The sequence below is a fragment of the Lactuca sativa genome, chromosome 7, assembly GCF_002870075.4.
Source record: "Lactuca sativa cultivar Salinas chromosome 7, Lsat_Salinas_v11, whole genome shotgun sequence".
NCBI classification, from domain to species: Eukaryota; Viridiplantae; Streptophyta; class Magnoliopsida; order Asterales; family Asteraceae; genus Lactuca; species Lactuca sativa.
The window spans coordinates 90,284,509-90,307,028 of record NC_056629.2 but is presented as its reverse complement, the minus strand read 5'-3'; positions in this window follow the sequence as shown (position 1 = coordinate 90,307,028).

Genomic DNA, 22,520 nt, shown 5'->3' with positions numbered 1-22,520 from the left:
TGTGTCGAACACTTTTATACAAATAAAAGCTCTAGCTTCTAGCTTCCAGCTACTAGCTATAAGAATCCAGCTTCCAACTACATTTGTCAAAGACGCCCACAATCTCATAGGAATGAACAATTAACACGAACCACCTACAACCCAACAGAGGTCCAATTTAAGGGTATAGCTCAAACCCAACAAGTTTAACCTATAAATAAAAGGTCAAAAAGTCAACGGTCAACATGTCACAACCCTCTCCTTAGTCACGTCGCGAACACTACCAGACAAAACAGTCACATCATGCTTCTTAGTTATTCAATTAACTTTTACCAGGCTCTTAATCCTTTAAGTCTAAAGCCCAAATCTTTAGATTTGATTCTATATAGGGAATTAATGGATAAAGTTTCCAACTTGATCCATTTCCTTAAGTCATGCAAACCTAAACTTAAACCTTAACTCTTAAATGCTACAAATAGGGCTTGAATCCTATGCATGGTAATAAAAGAACTCATAGAAGAACTTTTCAGATCCTCAGTAAGTCCAGAAGTCACCCAAGAAGAATCAAAAGGTTCTGGAGTTCCCTAAACTCTAAGATCTTTAAGAAAATGGACATAAAGACACCAAAATTGTCACCCAAGTCTAAAGAAAGGAACTTTATGACTTACAATGTTAATAGAGGGTCTAGAAGTTGGAAACATCAGCTAGATAAAGCTCACCCAAGCACCAAGGGTCCTGTTTCTTCAATAACAACTCAAAAAGTTCACATAATGACTCAACAACACTCTCACAAGGATAGGGTCTTCATGTTTGTGAAGGAGGCTGAGAATAGAGGAATCCCTAAGAATCATATTCTTTAAATAGGATTCAAGGCCTGAGACCTATGGTTTTAGGCTGTGACGGTTCTGCATCGCGACCATCATAAGGTCATGTCGCTACTTAATGATGTAGAAACTGTCGTTACCATTAAGTAGTCGCGTTGCGACTCTCCTAAAACCACAAACCAAACTTAAGTAAAACACATACCAGGAACCATGTGTGTATAATTTGAATAATCCTAAAGTTGCAAAAATAGAGTCGTCTAAGATTAGTCCAAAAAAGATTGAGGTCTTTTTACGGTCTAGTCTTGTTCTAAACCAATTCGGTATCGGTCTTTTTCGGACCGATCCGAGATGGGTCTAGTTGGGCACTTCTAGGCTTATGTTTGTGCAAATCATGAAAAAGAAATTGGGTCGGTCTTGCTCATTCTGTACTCATAAGATAAGTTGTAAAAGAAGGAATAAGTATCAAATAACTAAGGAATCCACGGAAAAAATGCAAATAGTTATAATGTACATTAACTATCAGTATGAATATAGAAAACAAAATTTATAAATTATAATAAAAATATATCCAGTTTTATTCCATATATAATAACAATATGTAGCCTAAAGATTATAAATTATTTATAAGTTTTTCTTAATAAAAAAATGTATACAAATAAAATGACTACTAGCATGTCAAGCACCTGGAAACACAGTATACAAACAAATATATAGAGACAAAAAATGAAAACATAAGAGAAAAAACAATGTCTGATTAACCATGAACTAGACATAAACTAAATCCCAAGATATACTAGGATTCCAATATAAGAAAAGAACTGAGAGAAGAAAACTATAACTGTCGAGAATCGCAAATGAAACAAAACACAACCCCACCAAAGTAACTATTAGGTTATAAATTATACTTTACAATGTGCTTATCCAACACCTAAGAGCCACATCAGTTTCACTAAATCATTATTCATCTTAAGAAACACCAAACACTCCACACCACTACTTTTTATAAAATAAATAAATAAATAAAATTTAAGAGAAAGGAATAAGAGAGAGACTGTGGAACTCCGTAGCTCAACTTACTTGATGTCACTACCACAAGGTTCATACTCTTGTTTAGGGTGGTGTTCACCATGAGTTGCCATTACCACATAAGTGACAAGTTTTTACTCCACACCTATATTGTATAGGTTTAGTTTGTGCATTATGGTGGCATAAGAGGGAAGCATAAGATGAGGTGGCAACTTCAATTACATGTAACCATCTCCACAGTGATATGTGATCATCGAGTGGCATAGTTTGAGCTACGAGGCATTACAAAAGAGAGAGAAACTTCCTCTTTGTGTCTCTCTCTTCTTCCCCTTTATCTTTCTCTTCATTTCTCTTCTTCTACGTGTAAAGACCACCCAAACAATAATTTAGTGGTGATGATGAAAGGGCGTTTGTTGATGTGGCTAGCTCCTAAACATGGAGTATTCCTTTCAGCCTTAAGGTAAAGGGGATCCATTTCTCCCACCTCTTCCAACTTATTTGTCCATTACTGTCACATCAGTTTTTCTCTCTACTCCCACTTCCACCGCTAGTATCCCATAATATGTGGAAATTTATCCCTCCCAATCCATATAATTTTTAATTTCAAAATAAATGCAAGAGAATTAAAATCATACAAACTTAATTCACAATATTATATATATATATATATATATATATATATATATATATATATATATATATATATATATATAACAAACAAACTAAAAACATACAAAAAAATTTAGTGCAAGTTTTTATGCTTTAAGTGTAACAACGGAAATTTTTAAAACAATTTTTCATTTCTTAAAAATATATTTCCATCCAAAATAAGTCATAAAGATCCAATGTATCATGTCATAATACAAATCATATAAATCCCAAGATCATAAATCCTCCATCAGTGTGTACAGATCATGCTGGCGCCTTCCCATGGTCCTCGCTGGTACTTGAAACACATATCACAACAACTGTAAGCATAATTGCTTAGTGAGTTCCCCAAAATACAACCTACGCACATACGCCTTTCCAGCCCTGACCTTCCGATCCATGTGTCTCAGGGGACTTCCGTCCCGACTAGGTAAACCTTCCGGTCCTACCCACGCCAACCTTACGGTCCACATTACAACGCCTTCCGGCCCATAACATATTCGCCTTCCGGCCCATAACATAATGCCTTCCGGCCCATATCAAGCATATCATACATGGCACATATAACGATTAACTTATCACACACAACATATATATCTCATACCATATCTGACCTTCCGGTCACACAGTCAAACCCTTCCGGGTATAGTATAGTGAGAGGACTCACCTCGTGGAAAGTCTAAAATCTAGTGTCCTCGCTAACACCGACCCCGAACGACGGCTCAACCTCGCCTAAACATAAAAATATCATTTATTACACAAGGACTTCCACCACTTAGAACTTTACTCCTTATCATCATTCCTCAGAGGGTAAAAGACCATTTTACCCTTCCTTGACCTAAAGTCCTCAAGTTGACCAAAACCTTAAAAGTCAATAGAAGTCAAATCCTGAGAGTACGCGGGGCGTACGTCACCAACCCCTCCATGATCGGGGTCTCCACCCAGTACGTTGCGCGTACTGGAAGTTACGCCCAGCGTAACCCCCAGAATCAGCCACTCTCCATTTATGGTCTTAATCGGTTAAGCCATTACTTCCACTTCTAGATCCAACTCTTCTAGTGTGTCTAAATGTTGGATTAGTGTCTAAGTCCATAACTATTTTGGTATGTACTTGACCCGATGATGCATGGTCCTTTTGGGTTGCCTTCACCAAAGCAACTTGATAGGATGAATTATGGAGAGAAAGGATTAAATATTATTTATTAATAGAATAATATATTAAAGGAGAAATCATATTGTTTAATTAATATTAGTCAATAATTAATTGGTAATTAGTTTTGTGACTAAAAGAGATTAATTAAACTTAAGGGACTGGAATTGTAATTATTAGATAATTGCAATTTGGGCCATGGATTGCCTTATATCATAAGGTGGACGAATTCTATGGGGGAAGCCCATATTAAATCGTCCAAGGCTTTAAGAAAGGGCTCCATGGGTTGCTTAGGGCTTAAGCATCCAAATTAGGGTTTCCTTGTTAGATAACCCTAATTGCCTCACTATATATAGATCCCTTAAGGACCAAAAACGTGGCTAAGCTTCTTGTTAGGGTTTCACACGAGTTTTGGCAGCCTCTATCCACTCTCCTCTTCATCCTTTTGCTTATGGTGTTTGTGAACCATTAGAGGAGTGACACTTGTGACTCTAAACCTTCCAAAGTCAATTCAAGGAGGAATTGGGATTGTTATTGCTACATAAAAATCAAGGTAACATTACAAACCTATTCTAATATCTAATATGATTACTTGTATGCTAGAATTAGGGTTTATAGTCTTGGATAACATGCATGTACAATAGAGAAACCTAGATCCAAGCATTAGGGTTTGTATGAGCACATAGGATGTCTTATGACCAAAACCTATCAGTGGTATCAGAGCCTTTGGTTAACTTGTTTTCAATTAGTATTATACAATTGTATGAACTTGACATATTAGGGTTTATAGCCAATAAACCCTAGGAGGCTAGAAATTTCGAGATTAGGGTTTCTATATCCTAATTTGCGAAAATTTGAAAGGGTTTTCAAATCCTTTACTTAAGCCTCAAGATTTCGAAATCTAGGGTTTGAAAAACCCCATGATTTTCGAATTTAGCCTCCTCCCCTAGATAAGATCCTAAATTTTAGGGATTTGGATTATCCTATATCTTGTAATTATCCTTTAATGGTTATATATGGTAATTAAAGATTTTGAATTATCTTATCCCATGATTTTCGAATTTTAGAGGGATTAAAAGGATTAGGATAAATTAATTGTTTAATTGGTAATTATCCTTTATGATTTAGATAATCCTTTATGATTTTAATAGTTTAAATTAATAGTTTAATTCAAGATAATTATTAAATCAAGAGTTTTAATATTTAAAATTTTAATTTAAATAGTATTAAATTTCGAAAATTTTAAAGTGAGATTAAAACCTAATTGTTTTGAAATGTTTCAAAACTTGCCCTCAAGTTTTGGAATATAAAAGTTGATTAAAAGTTTAATTAGGATGTTAAATTCTAAAACCCTAGCATTGTTTTGAAAAAGTTCAAATTACACCCTTATGGTTTTATTAATTCATTAAGGTGTATAATTAAAAGAAGTTTAATAAATCCATAAAAGTTTTGGTTTACAATTAAAAATATAATTGTTATATTTGACCACCTAGTATTTTAAAGTGTAAAACACACCCTATACTATATATAACATTAAAAGTCTAACATTATATATATGTATAAGTAAAAGTCAGTCTTACCGTTAGTAGGCCTCATTCACGAAGCTGGTCTATAAGGGGTGTTTAAGGAAATTGCCTATAAAATGGCGATTGAATGGGTATCCACTCTTACCCACCCACTCTTGACCAGTGGAGGGTCGTTAGCCGACCGGGTAGGATAGGACGAAACCTTCCATTATAAGTATAATAAAGTATAAAAGTAACTAAATGTTTTCACAAATTCCCAATCTTAGTTACTTAGGCAAAAGTGAATTGATGCAATTCCATGAAATTACACTTTGTACCCTTGCGAAGACGTTAGTGGAGCGTGTATGGTGTATCGGCACACTAAATGGTTCTAAGTGAAGGTAGCAAAGGGTGACCCAATGTTTGTCATAGTTCGGTGGAGCGTGTGTGGTTTACCGGCACATCGAATAGGTGACTGTAACATGTGAGGGCACCATGTAAGTTTGCATGGTTATTCACACCCACTTTGTGATCCTCGGCATACCAGTCACAAACAAGAGGGGCATATCGAGATTTAAACATGCCATTGAAAGTTCAATGAATCTCAAAGGATCTAGGAGTTTTCATAGATTAAAAACTTAAATTTCTTTTTCGTTTTTCGTGGTGGAAATTAGTGAATCGTCATTCACTTACCTTCAAATATTCTGCAATTAGGGTTACGACATCCCTCTCCCGATTTGTAGAATATTGTGTTGGGTCCTAGCCTTAGTATCTCATTTGGGTGATTTACTAAGGACTCAATCAATCAACTAACTTGAATTCGTTTTCTCCCATTTTGTAGATGTCAAAGTTTGACAACTATGGTCTTCTCAAATCCCGTGGAACAAGCATTCCACATGAAGATGATATTCTATGATTCGATCGAGGAACAAGAGATCATGCTTCACTTCCTCCTCCTCCTCAAATTTTTCTCCCTAACCCACAAGTTCAAAGGCTTGAAAAGTTCAAGATCACTCAAGCCCTTTTGGTAAGTAAACATAAAGAAGGAAAGTCGGTGTGTGCACACGTCCTAGGGATGAAGTCACACATTGATAGGTTAAGAATGTTGGGATCCGTTGTCTGTGAGGAAATGGTTGTTGATTGGGTTCTTCAGTCACATCCTAACTCATATAGTGAGTTCGTAAGAGAGTACTATATGATGAACCGCGACGTGACCCTTATAGATCTCACTTATATGCTTATTGCTGCTGAATCAGCAATGGTTTGGCGCAATGGAAAAGCAAAGTTGATTGGTGAATCTGCCTTCAAGACCTCTTTGGATATAGATAATGGCAACGAAAGATATGCTATGATCGAAAAGTTTGATCATAAAAGAAAGGCAATGTCTGAAGTAGTTCCATGTCCTGTTCCAAGAGAGTCAATCTGCTTTTATTGCCAAGAGAAAGGGCATTGGAGACGAAGCTGCCCTATTTACCTAAGAGATCTAAGAGATGAGAGAGTCGAAATGTATGGCTCTAATATAGGAAAAATCCACTAACTAACTCTTTTAAGCTTCTGTTCTAGATTCTTAATACATAATGTGATAAGATTACAATTGATGTTTTGTAGAATCGAAGAAAAGAAAGGGAGCTTAAAGGAAGAAGTGAGCAGAATCTAACCATGAAGGAATGGATTTCGATCGCATTTCTCGAAGATTAGATTCTTAAGCTACTACTTAGAGTTAGAGTTAGATTGCTAAGAAAGATGTATTAGCATAAGTTTTTCAATGAGTTGCATTGTAAGGACAAATTTTTCCGCAATAAAATAAATTTTGATTTTAAATTTTATTTATTTATCCTTGCAATGGCGTGTATGAAAAATTAATGTTAAAATGTTTCTATTATTAGCAATAATAGATTTGGTTCTCATTATGTTATTTATGGAAAGTCGAGAGTTTACCAAATAGGAAGAGTTTCTCATCGCCCAAGTTTCAATTGGACAGAAATTTGAAATCATGCAACTTGGTTGCACGATGAATGAGAAATTTCATATTTGGAAATTAGACTAATTCATTGACAAAGTGTCAAGTGAAGGACTAGGAGATCGAGTACACAAAGTTGCGTGTTGATCAAGTCCACCATAAGAGTAACAAAGATATTCGACATGATTTACTAAAGGTTTAGTAAATATGATTATACTTATAAGATTAAGTGTAATTCTGAATTGATTGAAAAAGTTTAAATCAACAGCAGAACGAATAAGAAGAATCAAGTAGGCAGAAAGATAAAAGTTTCTCCATTCTAAGAAGAAAGGAGAGTACCTTTTATGCTTTATGATAGGACTTAATGATTGAGAACCATATCTCAATTGATCCTCTAAGTGAGTCTTAATACAATTGTATATTTAAGAAGAGGAATCAAGGATTGAAGAAATGGTTAAATCAAGAAGTCAATCATACTTTGTTCCAATAACAAGTCTTAAAGTTAAGATTGTGACAATGAGTGAAAAGTATTAAAGGTTTATAACATTCATCAAATATGGAAAGTTGTGATGTCTTGGATAAGACAAAGACCAACTAGAACCAATTTATGAAATGTTTTGATAAAAACTACGCTAACTCTTGAATATTTGTTTGTCAAGAAATGGTTATTGACAAGAGAATCTTATATGTCAAGGAGTAAGTGGGAGTCTTAATGGTCTTGAAAGGTTTCAAGAACAAATCAAATAAACCTTATCAATCATCACTAGCACACGAGTTGAGGTTTGCAACCTATCGTGTTGACATTATTTTGTTTCTATGCCGTTCCAATTGAGTTAATTTTGCATATGAGTTCTATGAGTTCTCGTTTGAACGCATAAAAGGCAAGGCACCTTGATCAATGGAAAGTAGTTTGATAGGAAAGGGTGAGCTGCTTAACTACTTGGAAGACATGGTGGGCAGCTATGCTACCATAAGGCAAGAAATCGAGATTAAGAAAGTTTGATCCATATGAGTTTGAATTTGTCGTAAACTTTGGTTTTGACAAATTCACATGGATAGGAACAAATACACCATTTAAATCTAAGTGTCATAAGATTTCCTCCTTCATGAAAATGATTGTGAGGAAATGCTTTCACTAAGAAAGATTTTAAGAAGATAGTGATCGTAAAGTTGCATTCTCGAATTCAATTATGGTTACGATATCCCTTTCCATGATTTGAATTGTGAGGTTTGGCAATTAGTCTTAATTGTTTAGACACACATATGAACTATCTAAGGCAAAGGTGTATAAGTTCAAGAAGCCTTGATAAAAGATTATCAAAGCACTAAGTATTAGAAACATGAACTTAAGAAATTCAATAGGTATTGTTTTTCTGAAAGTTAAGATGTTTATGAATACATGTCGAAGCTAGTGGGAGCATAAATGTTATGTTTATAATAATCATCATGATAGTGGGAGCATAAAAGTTATGATTGTATGATTATTAAGGCACGTATTGCAAGTTGGCAATATTAATTATAGAAAACAAGAGTTATACCTTGCAAAGTCGTAAGGGTTGTAAAGTTGTTTTGCTATAATTAAGGGAGAGAATATTATGCTTCATTTCAAATCTAAAGGATTAGGTTGAGAAATGTTAATAAATTTAGTCAAGGGTACATAGTGTGTTCTTAAAATTTCGATTATGATTACGGCATTCCTCTTCACAATTCGAATTTTGAGAACATAGCAAATAAAACATTATGCGTCGTGTCCCATACGCTTCGGGTATAGGATCGATTGCAAATGTTTTAACGTTTGACCATTCTAAAATTTTCCAAATGTCTAGCGCATTTAGTGGGAAAAAGGTCTAGAATCGGTTTTGACTAAAATAATTAAACAACTATCAAAGGACAATCCAAAGTTCGACGAGGATTGGTCGCTTGTGAGTAGTTGGAAGTATAGTATTGGAAAATATGGAAATGTTTCCACATTGGATGGACAATATCGACATTATCATGAATAGAAAAGATTCTATTAAGAATAAGTTTTCATATGGAAAATATGGAAATGTATCCATATTGGGAATTGAATATTGAAAATCTATGAGTAGATTAGAAACATTTATGCAAAAGGATGTTCAAAGGCATATACTTTGAGTGAGAGACATCATATCTAAGGAATTGTCTTGTAACAATGTCCGATAGAGGACTTTGTAATATCATTGGCAATAGTCTTTGTGACTTTGGTGCAGTGACATTACGAAAGGATCGTTGCATAGAATATTAGAATCTAGCATATTCTATAAGTAGCAAGAATTTGATATTCTTTCACTAATGGAATAAGGATTTGGAGTTGCGAAATGAGAATGATTGGAAATGTGTTCAATGTGATCTATTTCACAAAGTAAGAACCATAGGTAAACATTGTGTGCTTGCTAGGAGCATGGAACAAGTGTAATAATTCAAGTAAGAAGTTGATTACCTGACACGACAAATAATGAGTAATCGGTATGTTGATAAATAAAAGAGTTTTATTTATACTCAAAGGTTTGAGGCCATATGGGATTAGTATTATTCTTGTGTTTCACTTTGCATGTTTTGACTTCCAGAATAATTGAGTTTATTAAGAATAATCGAATTATTCAAACGGGCCACAGTCGTTCATATGTTGGAAGTAGATATGAATGAAGACTGTCGTGAATTGGTGTGTGGATTGTCTAAAGAGCATTAGACATAAGCAAATGTTTGTTGCAACGTTCATGAGTGCTTATGAATATGATTTGAGCATTGGATTAAACCCACGCTCACTTGGATCACTCCATGAATTGTATTGCGAGTGATTAGTGAGACGATAACATCTTATATTCTTGAAACCGAGATGTGTGAGTTGTATCTTGAAAATCGGTTGCACATTGATAATATGTAAATGCACCAGTAACTTGGTGTTATAAAACATATTATTGTGTGTAATTTGGTGAGTAAGTGCAAGCGAGCATTGTATCAAAGTTTATCCGTTCCTTTTATCCAAAGTAGGATAAAAGCGATATCTTTGGGCCCCTCGATGATTTAGTGATGGCAAACGTAAATGCTCGGCCGGGCTAGGGCTAATTTGATTTGTTCAATTAGTCAGTCGTCATAAATCGGGAATCGAGATATAGTACAAAGAGAATGATTTGAAATCATATCTCATATGATATCTAGAATGGGGGAATATATGATCCCTTATCTAAGGACACGCGATCTGATAGGATCAGAGTTGACAGCGGCTTTGGAAAGCTACAATTGCAGATCAGGATCTGAAGTCATACGCAAAATAGTTATTAGACTTATCCAAGTGGGAGACTGTTCGATTAGTGTCTAAGTCCATAACTATTTTGGTATGTACTTGACCCGATGGTGCATGGTCCTTTTGGGTTGCCTTCACCAAAGCAACTTGATAGGATGAATTATGGAGAGAAAGGATTAAATATGATTTATTAATAGAATAATATATTAAAGTAGAAATCATATTGTTTAATTAATATTAGTCAATAATTAATTGGTAATTAGTTTTGTGACTAAAAGAGATTAATTAAACTTACGGGACTGGAATTGTAATTATAAGATAATTGCAATTTGGGCCATGGATTGCCTTATATCATAAGGTGGACGAATTCTATGGGGGAAGCCCATATGAAATCGTCCAAGGCTTTAAGAAAGGGCTCCATGGGTTGCTTAGGGCTTAAGCATCCAAATTAGGGTTTCCTTGTTAGATAACCCTAATTGCCTCACTATATATAGATCCCTTAAGGACCAAAAACGTGGCTAAGCTTCTTGCTAGGGTTTCACACGATTTTTGGCAGCCTCTATCCACTCTCCTCTTCATCCTTTTGCTTATGGTGTTTGTGAACCATTAGAGGAGTGACACTTGTGACTCTAAACCTTCCAAAGTCAATTCAAGGAGGAATTGGGATTGTTATTGCTACATAACAATCAAGGTAACATTACAAACCTATTCTAATATCTAATATGATTACTTGTATGCTAGAATTAGGGTTTATAGTCTTGGATAACATGCATGTACAATAGAGAAACCTAGATCCAAGCATTAGGGTTTGTATGAGCACATAGGATGTCTTATGACCAAAACCCATCACTAAACCCATAAAGTCGAGACCTTTAAGCCTTGGCACGGCTGTAAAGGCTCCAACATCACATAACAACCCTTTATTCAAACTCAAGGACCTAGATCTCATTCATGGTGCAAACCCCACGTCCAAGACGCCATTTTTATGAGTCTACAACCCCAATAGATCAGAAATATGAAGTATCTAAGCTTATGGAGGCCATTTGCACAAAAGTCTCCACCTTTGGGACTTAAACCCTAGAAAATGACCTTTTAAGCATACAACATGAACCAAGTGACAAGGTCCGAACTTTATACCTGGAAATGAAGCTTTAGCCCTTGCAAAGTTCAGATCTACACTTGAGCACCACTTCTAGCCTCTCCAACAAGCTCTTCTTCTCCTTTGCAACCTTGAAATGACACCACCAAGCTTAGAATACACACACAATGGCCTAAGAACGAGGGTACACTCTTTTTAGGGTTTCACTCTGAGGGATGGTGGCTGAGAAGACCAGCCACATGTTCCTTTTATAGCCCCATCAAAGGAATTTAGGGTTTGGGTCTGAATAAGTTACGTCGGGCATAACCTTGGGTACGCCCCGCGTACCTGAGGGGAAACGCGTCCAAATGAGGCGCGCGAGTACGCGCAGCGTACACCTTGTACGCCCAGCGTACTCGCCTACCATGAAAACCCTAAATCATCAACTTAACCAAGATGTAAGGCCAAAAGAAGAATACCTGGATTTCGAGCTGTTACAATTCTCCCCCACTAGAATCAGACTTCGCCCCCGAAGTCTCATACTGGAAACAACTCTGGATACTGATCCCGCATCTCAGACTCGGTCTCCCATGTCAGCTCGGACCCCTTCCGATGTTGCCACTGCACTTGAACCAGGGGTATTTCCTTGCTCCTCAAAACCTTAACTTTCCGATCCCTGATCGCTACTGGTCTCTCCACATAGTTCAGGCCTGCATCCACCTGAATATCATCCAATGGCACCACTGCCGACTCGTCGGCAATACATTTCCTCAACTGCGAGACATGAAAGGTATCATGAATCTGCCCCAACTCAGCAGGTAGCTCCAACCGGTAGGCTACCCGGCCCACCCTAGCAATTACCCTGAAGGGTCCGATATACCGGGGTCCCAACTTGCCCCTTTTCCTGAATCGTATCACCCCTTTCCAGGGAGAGACCTTTAGGAGCACAAGGTCGCCAACCTGAAACCCAAGCTCGGACCGTCGCCTGTCTGCATAACTCTTCTGGCAACTCTACGCAGTCAACAATCTCTGCCTGACCTGCTGAATCTGCTCAGTCGTCTGGAGTACAATCTTCGTGCTACCCATCACCCTCTGCCCCACTTCTCCCCAACAGATGGGGGTGCGACACCTCCGACCATACAACAGCTCAAAGGGTGGCATACCAATGCTCGAATGATGGCTGTTGTTGTACGAAAACTCTGCTAAAGGCAGATAGGTGTCCCAACTCCCTCCAAAATCCAAAACACATGCACGGAGCATATCCTCAAGCGTCTGAATCGTCCGCTCGCTCTGTCCGTCTGTCTGCGGGTGGTATGCGGTACTGAAATGTAGTCTCGTACCCAACTCCTCATGAAACTTCTTCCAAAACCTGGAAGTAAAATGCACATCACGATCAGAAACAATCGACATCGAAACCCCATGCCGCGATACCACCTCCCTCACGTATAATTCCGCTAACTTCTCCGCAGAAGAGCTCTCGCTGATGGCTAGAAAATGAGCGCTCTTCGTCAATCTATTCACGATCACCCAAATCGCGTCGACTCCCCTTGCAGTCCGCGGCAATTTGGTGATAAAATCCATGGTAATCTGTTCCCACTTCCATTCGGGAATCTCTAGCGGCTGCAACTTACCGTGCGGACGCTGGTGCTCGGCCTTAACCTGCCGACAAGTCAGGCACCTCTCAACAAACCATGCAACATCCCTTTTCATACAGGGCCACCAATACTCCTTCCTTAGGTCCAAATACATTTTCATAGCCCCGGGATGAATCGAGAATTTCGATCGATGCGCTTCCTCCATCAAAATAGTACGCGTACCGCCCACAAACGGCACCCAAATCCGACCCTGAAAAGTCATAAGCCCTCGACCATCCGTAACGAATCCTGATACCTGACCCACAACCCGCTACCTCTTCTAGTTTTCTGGTTTCACAGCCTCAGCCTGAGCTCCTCGAATGGTATCTAAAATCGGGGTCATCACCGTCAACCTCATACAAATATCTCGGATCGGGGCGCTTTCCGCCCTACGGCTCAACGCGTCGGCTACCACATTAGCCTTACCCGGGTGGTACAGGATCTCACAATCGTAATCCTTCACCACATCCAACCATCTCCTCTGTCGCATATTCAGGTTTGGCTGATCCATCAAGTACTTCAGACTCTTGTGGTCCGTGTAGATGGTACACCGAACCCTATAAAGATAATGCCGCCAGATCTTGAGGGCAAACACCACAGCCCCCAATTCCAGGTCGTGGGTGGGATATCTCGACTCATGAGGCTTCAACTGCCTCGAAGCATACACTATCACATGCCCCCTCTGCATAAGCACCGCCCCTAAACCCGATATAGATGCATCACAGTACACCATAAAATCCTCCATCCCTTCCGGGAGTGCAAGCACCGGGGCTTCGCACAATTTCTGACGAAGGGTCTCGAATGAGGACTGCTGCTCCGGTCCCCACGAAAATGCAACACCCTTTCGATAAGGCACCTTGGCAATGGGCGCCGCTCCCGGAACCAAATCGATATGGAACTCCACTTGCCTTTCCGGAGGCACACCTGGTAACTCTTCGGGGAACACATCCGAAAACTCGCATACAACAGGAACGTCATCCACCGATTTGGGCCTTCCCGCGGCCACTCGAGTATCCGTCACGTAGGCTATGAATCCATTGCAGCCCTGCTGCAAACTCTGCCTCGCCCTGGCAGCCGAACAAAACGCCGACCCACACCGGGTCCCCTCGCCATACACCGTAAGCACTCCCCCACTAAGGTCTCGAATCGTCACCAACTGTCTCTCGTAGTCAATGACTGCCCCAAACTTACTCAACCAGTCCATGCCCACGATAATGCAGACATCCCCCATCGCTATAGGAACCAAGTCTATAGGGAATTTGACACCAAAAATCTCGAGCACACATCCTCGAATCACGTCTGCGGCATATATCACTTTCTCATCAGCTATGGAAACCCTCAGAGGTCGACTCATCACTTCTCGATCAATACCGAGGTGCTGACTAAAAGCCAGAGATACGAAAGAACGACTCGCACCCGAGTCAAATAATACTAAAGCAGGTACAGAGTTCACAAGAAAAGTACCTACGCATATCATGAAATAAGCACAACATCTCATAAAAGAACAATAAATACATGAAAGAATACATACCAGCCACAACATCAGGCACCGCGCGGACCTCCTCCGCAGTCAACTGGAAGGCTCTCCCACGAGCCCTCGGGGCCTCGGCCTTCACTGGTCGAGTCTCAGTAGCCCTGGCAGCAGGTGTAGATCCCTGGAGAAGCTGAGGGCACTCGGCCTTCCAATGGCTGGTTTGATTGCAATGAAAGCAAACCATAAACCCCTTGGGGCAATCCCTAGCAATGTGCCCCTCCTTGCCACACTTGTAGCAAGCACCTGATCGACATGTCCCCTCGTGACCCTTGCCACACTTTTCGCAAGTGCGGCTCTTCTGACCTCCCGTCCTCGAATCGGCGGACTTGGTCCGCTTGGCTGCCGGCTGGGACTGAGCCGGCCGCCGATCCACCCGTTGAGACTCGGCCTCCTCCCTGGCCTGGGTCTCCAACTCGATCTCGCGCTTCCTGGCATTCGCCTGAAGCTCAGCAAAAGTCTGGTATGATGAGTTCGATACAAACTCCCGGATATCCCTCCTCAGCACACCTAAATACCGGCTCATCCGAGCCTGCTCCGTGGACACCTGCTCGGGGCAGAACATCGCCCTCTCATTAAACTTCCGCGTGATCACCGTGATAGAATCATTACCCTGCTTGAGGGATAAGAACTCCTGAACCAACCGTTCCCTCTTTACCGGGGGAACGTACTCATCTCTGAACATAGTGGTAAACCTCTCCCATGTCACAGTTGAAATCTCTACCAGAGTGAAGTTCGCCGTCACGAACTTCCACCAATCCTTTGCTCCCAGGCGGAGCTGGTTCAAGGCGAACCGTACCCTCAGATGCTCCGGACATGAACAAGTGTAGAAGCATCCCTCGATATCAGCAATCCATCTCATCGCAGCGATCGGATCCTGCGTCCCGTCAAACTCAGGTGGCTTCATGTTGCTGAACTCCCGGAACAGCAACGAGTCACCTCCATATGGTCTGGCAGCGGCCACAGCTGCGGTAGCTGCAGCGGCTGTAGCCTCAGTCAACGCGGCGTACCGCTCATCAAATGTCTCCATCAAAGTGGTCTTAATAGACCCAAACATCTCCGGAATCTCAGCCCGGATTGCTGCAGCCACCTCCTCATGAATCATCTGACGAATCTCCTCGTCTCTCACACCGCTCGTACTGGGTCTGTGGCGTGGTCCAACCATGGTGCCTCTGAAATACAACATAGAAATATCAGAGACTCTATCGAGCATAATCACACTCGATAACGCAACCCTACTCAGTCTCCGATACCCAGGGATTCTTACTTGGGTTGCCCACTGACCCGGTGTCTTCGGTAGTACGGGCCCAATACTACCGACTACACCGCATTAGCATTCACCCCAAGTCCTCCTCCCCAAACCCCGGATCCTAAGTACTCTATTCTTACCATGCACTAGCTACCCACTCGCTCTCAAAGCACTTCATAGCAACAGATTTCCCTAGACTAAGGCATCACAAATCAGGCCACTCTAGTCCTAATATGAATACCTAGTCTTCTAGCATGCGTATCATATCATATCATATTTCATAACACATATTGTAAGGGTATTTTGGGGATTTTTACCGTTCGGGTGCTAGCTGATCATACACACTACTTCATCCTTGGTTATCACAAAATCCTTTATAAAAATTTTATGTTTTTGTTTTTGAAAGATTTCCTCAAATCCTCGGTTTGAGTTCAGTTACTCCCGAAGGTGCACCCGAATCCCTCAAACCTAGGCTCTGATACCAACTTGTAACAACAGAAATTTTTAAAACAATTTTTCATTTCTTAAAAATATATTTCCATCCAAAATAAGTCATAAAGATCCAATGTATCATGTCATAATACAAATCATATAAATCCCAAGATCATAAATCCTCCATCAGTGTGTACAGATCATGTCGGCGCCTTCCCACGGTCCTCGCTGGTACCTGAAACACATATCACAACAACTGTAAGCATAATTGCTTAGTGAGTTCCCCAAAATACAACCTACGCACATACGCCTTTCCAGGCCCTGACCTTCCGGTCCATGTGTCTCAGGGGACTTCCGTCCCGACTAGGTAAACCTTCCGGTCCTACCCACGCCAACCTTACAGTCCACATTACAACGCCTTCCGGCCCATAACATATTCGCCTTCCGGCCCATAACATAATGCCTTCCGGCCCATATCAAGCATATCATACATGCAACATATAACGATTAACTTATCACACACAACACATATATCTCATACCATATCCGACCTTCCGGTCACACAGTCAAACCCTTCCGGGTATTGTATAGTGAGAAGACTCACCTCGTGGAAAGTCTAAGATCTCGTGTCCTCGCTAACACCGACCCCGAGCGACGGCTCAACCTCGCCTAAACATAAAAATATCATTTATTACACAAGGACTTCCACCACTTAGAACTTTACTCCTTATCATCATTCCTCAGAGGGTAAAAGACCATTTTACCCTTCCTTGACCTAAAGTCCTCAAGTTGACCAAAACCTTAAAAGTCAACAGAAGTCAAATCCTGAGAGTACGCGGGGCGTACTCTAGATGTACGCGGGGCATACGTCGCCAACCCCTCCCTGATCGGGGTCTCCACCCAGTACGTTGCGCGTACTGGAAGTTACGCCCAGCGTAACCCCCAGAATCAGCCACTCTCCATTTCTGGTCTTAATCGGTTAAGCCATTACTTCCACTTCTAGATCCGACTCTTCTAGTGTGTCATCTTCTAAAAAACCTCACTATATATCACACTCACACTCATACAATATATGAACTAGAAATATGTACATAAAACAAAGAATATGAACAAACCCTAGATATGAAACCCTAGTCTAAAGGTGAGAGAGACGAGAGAGTTTGTGAATACGGATGTGAAGGAAACAAAAGAAATGAATGACAAGAAAATGCAGCTACAACACTTAAATACTTCGGGTAAGAAGATCCATGGTTTTAACCCAAAGTCCGCATATAAACTCGTTCACCTGTGTGATAGTTACCAAAGAATTTTAATATAACCTTTTAACATGCCCCTTCAAACTAAACATTAATTTGAGAGAACAAATAGAAATTAATTTTCTTTAAAAACATCAATCAAACCAAGATGACTTAAAATATATTCATGTTGACTACTTCCAAGAGATTTAGTTAGAATATTTGCTTTTTGATTAGAAGACTCAATTTCATTAACTTTCAAAATTCCATTTTCAATTTTTTCCCGAACAAAATGAAGATCAACTTCAAAATGTTTGGTTTTTTTATGAAAAATGGGATTCAAAGCCAATTTTCTAGCAAATTCATTATCACAAAAAATATTAATAGGTGAATGAGTTTTAACACCTAAATCACAAAGTAATTTTAAAATCAACATTACTTCACAAGTAATACTACCCAAAGCTCTATATTTTGACTCAATGGAGGAGCGAGAAACAATACTTTGTTTCTTGCTCTTCCAAGAGACAAGAGATCCACCTAAGTAAACAAGATATCCAATAAAAGATTTACGAATGAACAGACACTTAGCCTAGTCAGCTTCCATAAACCCAACCAAACTAAAAGAATTAGATTTAGTTAAATGTACACCTTTACATGGACTATTCTTCAAATATCTTAGAAGTCTAAAAGCAATATTAACATGGGATTTAAAAGGTATATGCATATATTGACTTAACAATTGCATAACATATGAAATATCTGGATGTGAAATTGTTAAATAAATCAATTTATCTATAAGTTTTTGATACTCGGTTATATTAACCAAATAATTTGATCTATCCAAATCACATTCTCTTTTAATAACCAAATTAGCTTCTATAGGTGTTTTGACAAGCTTACATGCAAGCATAACAAACTCATGAAGTGATTCCATGCAATATTTTCTTTGGTTAAGAAAAATGCCATTATCGGTTTTTTAAAACCTCTATACCTAAAAAATATTTTAGATCCCCCAAATCTTTGATTAAGAACTGAGACTTAAGAACTTTTTGACATTATTCAATTCAATTTTGTTATTTCCAGTTATAATGATATCATTTACATAGACAAGAAGCAAAACAATAGTATCTTGAAAATTCCTAACAAATAAAGAGTAATCATTTATACTCTGTTTAAAACCAAAGGTGGAAAGAGAGGAACACGATTTCGCATTCCACTTTCTACGGGCTTGTTTAACCCCATAAAGAGATTTTAAAAAATTTCAAACCCTGACATCATCTTTGAATGATATCCTTCAGGTGAGTTCATAAACACTTTCAGAAAGATTTCCATATAAAAAGGCATTATTAATGTGAAGTTGATAAGAGGCCATGAGTTATGACAACTAAAGAAATGACAATACTAGCAGTAACAATCTTGGCTACAAGAGAAAAGGTCTCCTCATATTTAATACCTTCCCTCAGGGGCATATCCACCATGTCCTTAGGTAGGTCCTAGGACCTATCTAAGTTCTCAATTTCATTTACAATGTATATAGTAGAAAAATTAGGAACTACCTTAGAAAAAATAGAGCACCTACCTTGATTTTGATTTTTTTTAAAAATTCTTAAAAAACCATTTTAAAAAGAGAAAAATATAAGTTATTAGGGGCAATTTGTTATTTTAAATTATGGGATTGATAATAAAAAGTTAACCACTCTTAATCGGCACTCTCAAAATTTAATAAATAAATAAGTTGTTCTAATAAAATGAAAGCCCACATCCCAAAGACTTTCACTCTTCGTTCACCGTTTTATCAATGGACTAATAATCAATTAGTTTTTCGTTAAACCATACGCCTTTTCAGTTATATTTCAATCGGTTTATTAAAAAAATTTCATCGGTGGCACAAGGTACATAAGTCGATTGAACTGGTTCAGTTCTTTTAAGGTAAATGAGCCGACCCGACCCGACCCCAAAAGTGTTGTTGAGTTTTTTATTGGCTTCACTTAATTTAGGAACCACATGATTTTTTGTTCTAGATTCGCCACTGCCTTCCCTTTGCTTATAACCTTTAGCCACAGGTCTAGATTTATATCTTTCTATATCACCATTGGACTTATGTTTGATTTTACAAATCCAACTACAACCTATAACTTTTCTACCTTTAGGAAGATTAGTGATTTCCAGGTATTATTTCTATAAAGTGCTTCCATTTCCTCATTCATAGCTTTTATCTAATTTGGATCTAAAGTTGCCTTACTATAGCTTTTTGGTTCAACAATTTTATTAAGATTAGAAACAAAACAAAGATTTTCATTATTAAGAGTTGAATAGTTAACAGATCGTTCAATTCCATATTTGTGTTTTCCCTTCACAACATAATCACTAAACCTAATTGGCATGTGAACATTACGTCCAGACCTAGTGACCCTAGTTGACTGACTCTTAGAAGGATTAGTATTAGTTGAACTAATTTCCTCATTAAAAGTAGAAGAACTTGGAAATGTCACACTAGAAGAAGGCACACCAGTCTGGTTGCTGACATTAGAGGGACAAGTCTCATCCAGGTTCTGGTCTGCACTAGCACCATCCGACTGATGGACACTTCTCAATTTATATAAACTAGTTTTATCAAGAAGAATACTAGTATGTAATGACTCATCATAGGAAAACAGGTCACTTGAATTCAAAGGGACACTAGATTTATCAGTCAAAGATGAATACTTTAACTTGAAAGGAAACACTTATTGATATAATTTTACATCCCTGGAAACAAAAACAAGATTTGAATCTAGACTAAGAACTTTATAACCCTTTTTATCATAAGAGTAACCAAGGAATATGCATTTATCAGCTCTTTCATAAAATTTATTAGAATTATTCAATTTAGTGTCAAAACATAAACAACAACAAAACCTAAGTTTATCACAAACGGGAGCATTATTATAGACAATCCCATAAGGAGAAGCACCATTTAAAACAAAGTAGGAGTTCTATTAATCAAGAAAACAAAAGTTAAAATTTCTTATCCCCAGTATTTAAGAGGTAAACCAGATTGAAACATTAAAGATCTAGCGACATTTAAAATATGTCTATGATTCCTCTCCACAACTCCATTTTGTTGTGGAGTATGAACACAAGATGTCTGATGTAAAATTCCTTTCGACTCCAACAATTTTCTCATTCTATGGTTTAAAAATTCATTTCCATTATCTGACCTAACAGATTTAATTTTAACACCAAACTGATTAAGTAGAATATTAAAGAAAACAAGAGCATAATCATAAACTTCATCTTTTGACTTTAACAGATAAACCCAAGTTTCCCTGGTGTAATCATCCATAATGGTCAAGAAATACCTAAATCCTTCTGCAGTTCTCACTCTATAAGGTCCCCAGACATCTAGATGAATTAACTCATCAAGTTTAGAAGTAACATGTTGACTAATAGGAAATGATTCTCTTGTTTGTTTAGTTTTATGACAACCATCACATGGTGGAAGAACTTCATTACCAAATTTAAGTTTGTTTTTTAAGGAACCCAAGGCTTAATCAGAGGGATGACTAAGTATGTTGTGCCAAGTTAGTTTAGACACACAACAAATAGAAGAAGAGTTAACAGTACTAGATGAATTACCTGAAGGTACACTATTTATGTAATAGAGACCTCCAGATTCTCTACCATTCCTCACCATCTCCTTTGACTATAAATCCTAGATTTTACAACTATGTTCATTAAAAATAACCTCACAATTACTATCTTTGTAGACCTTGTGGACAGATAACAAGTTAACATTGAAGTCAGGAACAACAAATACATCAAATAGAGTTAATGAATTAGATAAGTTTATATTACCAATTTTTTCAATTTTAAGTGAAGTACCATTAGGGTGACTAACAAGAAGATCTAAGTTTGACACATCCATATTGTCATGAAGAAGGGACTCAGAAGCAATCATATGTTGATTAGCTCCTGAGTCAACAATCCATTTTTGAATATTTACAGAAGACTTAAAGGCTTAAAACAACCAAGTACTTTCCATATTAGCACTAGCAGATACTTCCTCATTAATTTGCCTGTCACCAATAAGTTGTAAAAGTTTGATGTATTGATCCTTAGTAAGCTGATGAAACTCAGAATCTCCAACGGAATCAGAAAGATTAGAAGTACTTAAACTTATAGAAGAAGTGGTAGTAGAATTGGCAGAATTTTTTTACCAAAATTATTTTGATTATTAGATTCATTTCTTAGTTTGAAGTCCTTAAGGTAACCAATTAACTTGTAACACTTTTCTATGGTATGACCTTTAATACCAGAGTTCTTACACTAAAAGTTTGGTTCTTATTCTTATTAGAAATAGATTTGTTATTAAATCTATTATTGAATGCAACAGACTGAGATTTAGACACAGACTGGAAGACTGAAGAGAAGACAAAGAGCTATTTCTTTGAAGAGACTCTTCTCTTGACATAATAGAGAAAGAAGTTTTCATATTAGGTAAGGGTTCCATTAATAAATGTGACTTTTGACTTGATTATATGAATCATCAAGTCCAGAAAGAAATTGCATAAGGTTCATGAGATTATAATGATCTTTGAGTTTAATATAAGCCTTACAAGTACACTCATTTAAACTAGTAAGACCATCAAATTCTTTCCTTAAAGAATCAAGCTTATCGAAGTAATCTGATAAAGAGATTCCATTTTGTTTAAGAGAATTGATCTGCTGGTGAATATTAAACACAACAGAACCATCAGATTTATTATATGTTTCAAAAAAAATTCCATATATCCTCAACAACTTCTGAATAAGCTTGACTCTCATAGATGGAATCAGAAATAAAAGATAGGAGCCAAGAACAAACAACAACATTAGGTCTATCCCATTTATACTTTTTTGATTCATCAACATCATTCTTTTTTAAAGTTCCATCAACAAAACCAAATTTGTTTCTAGCCTTAAGGGCCCTAGAAATATAACTCCTCCATAGTTAAAAGTTTTCATTACCAGTTAACTTTGTGG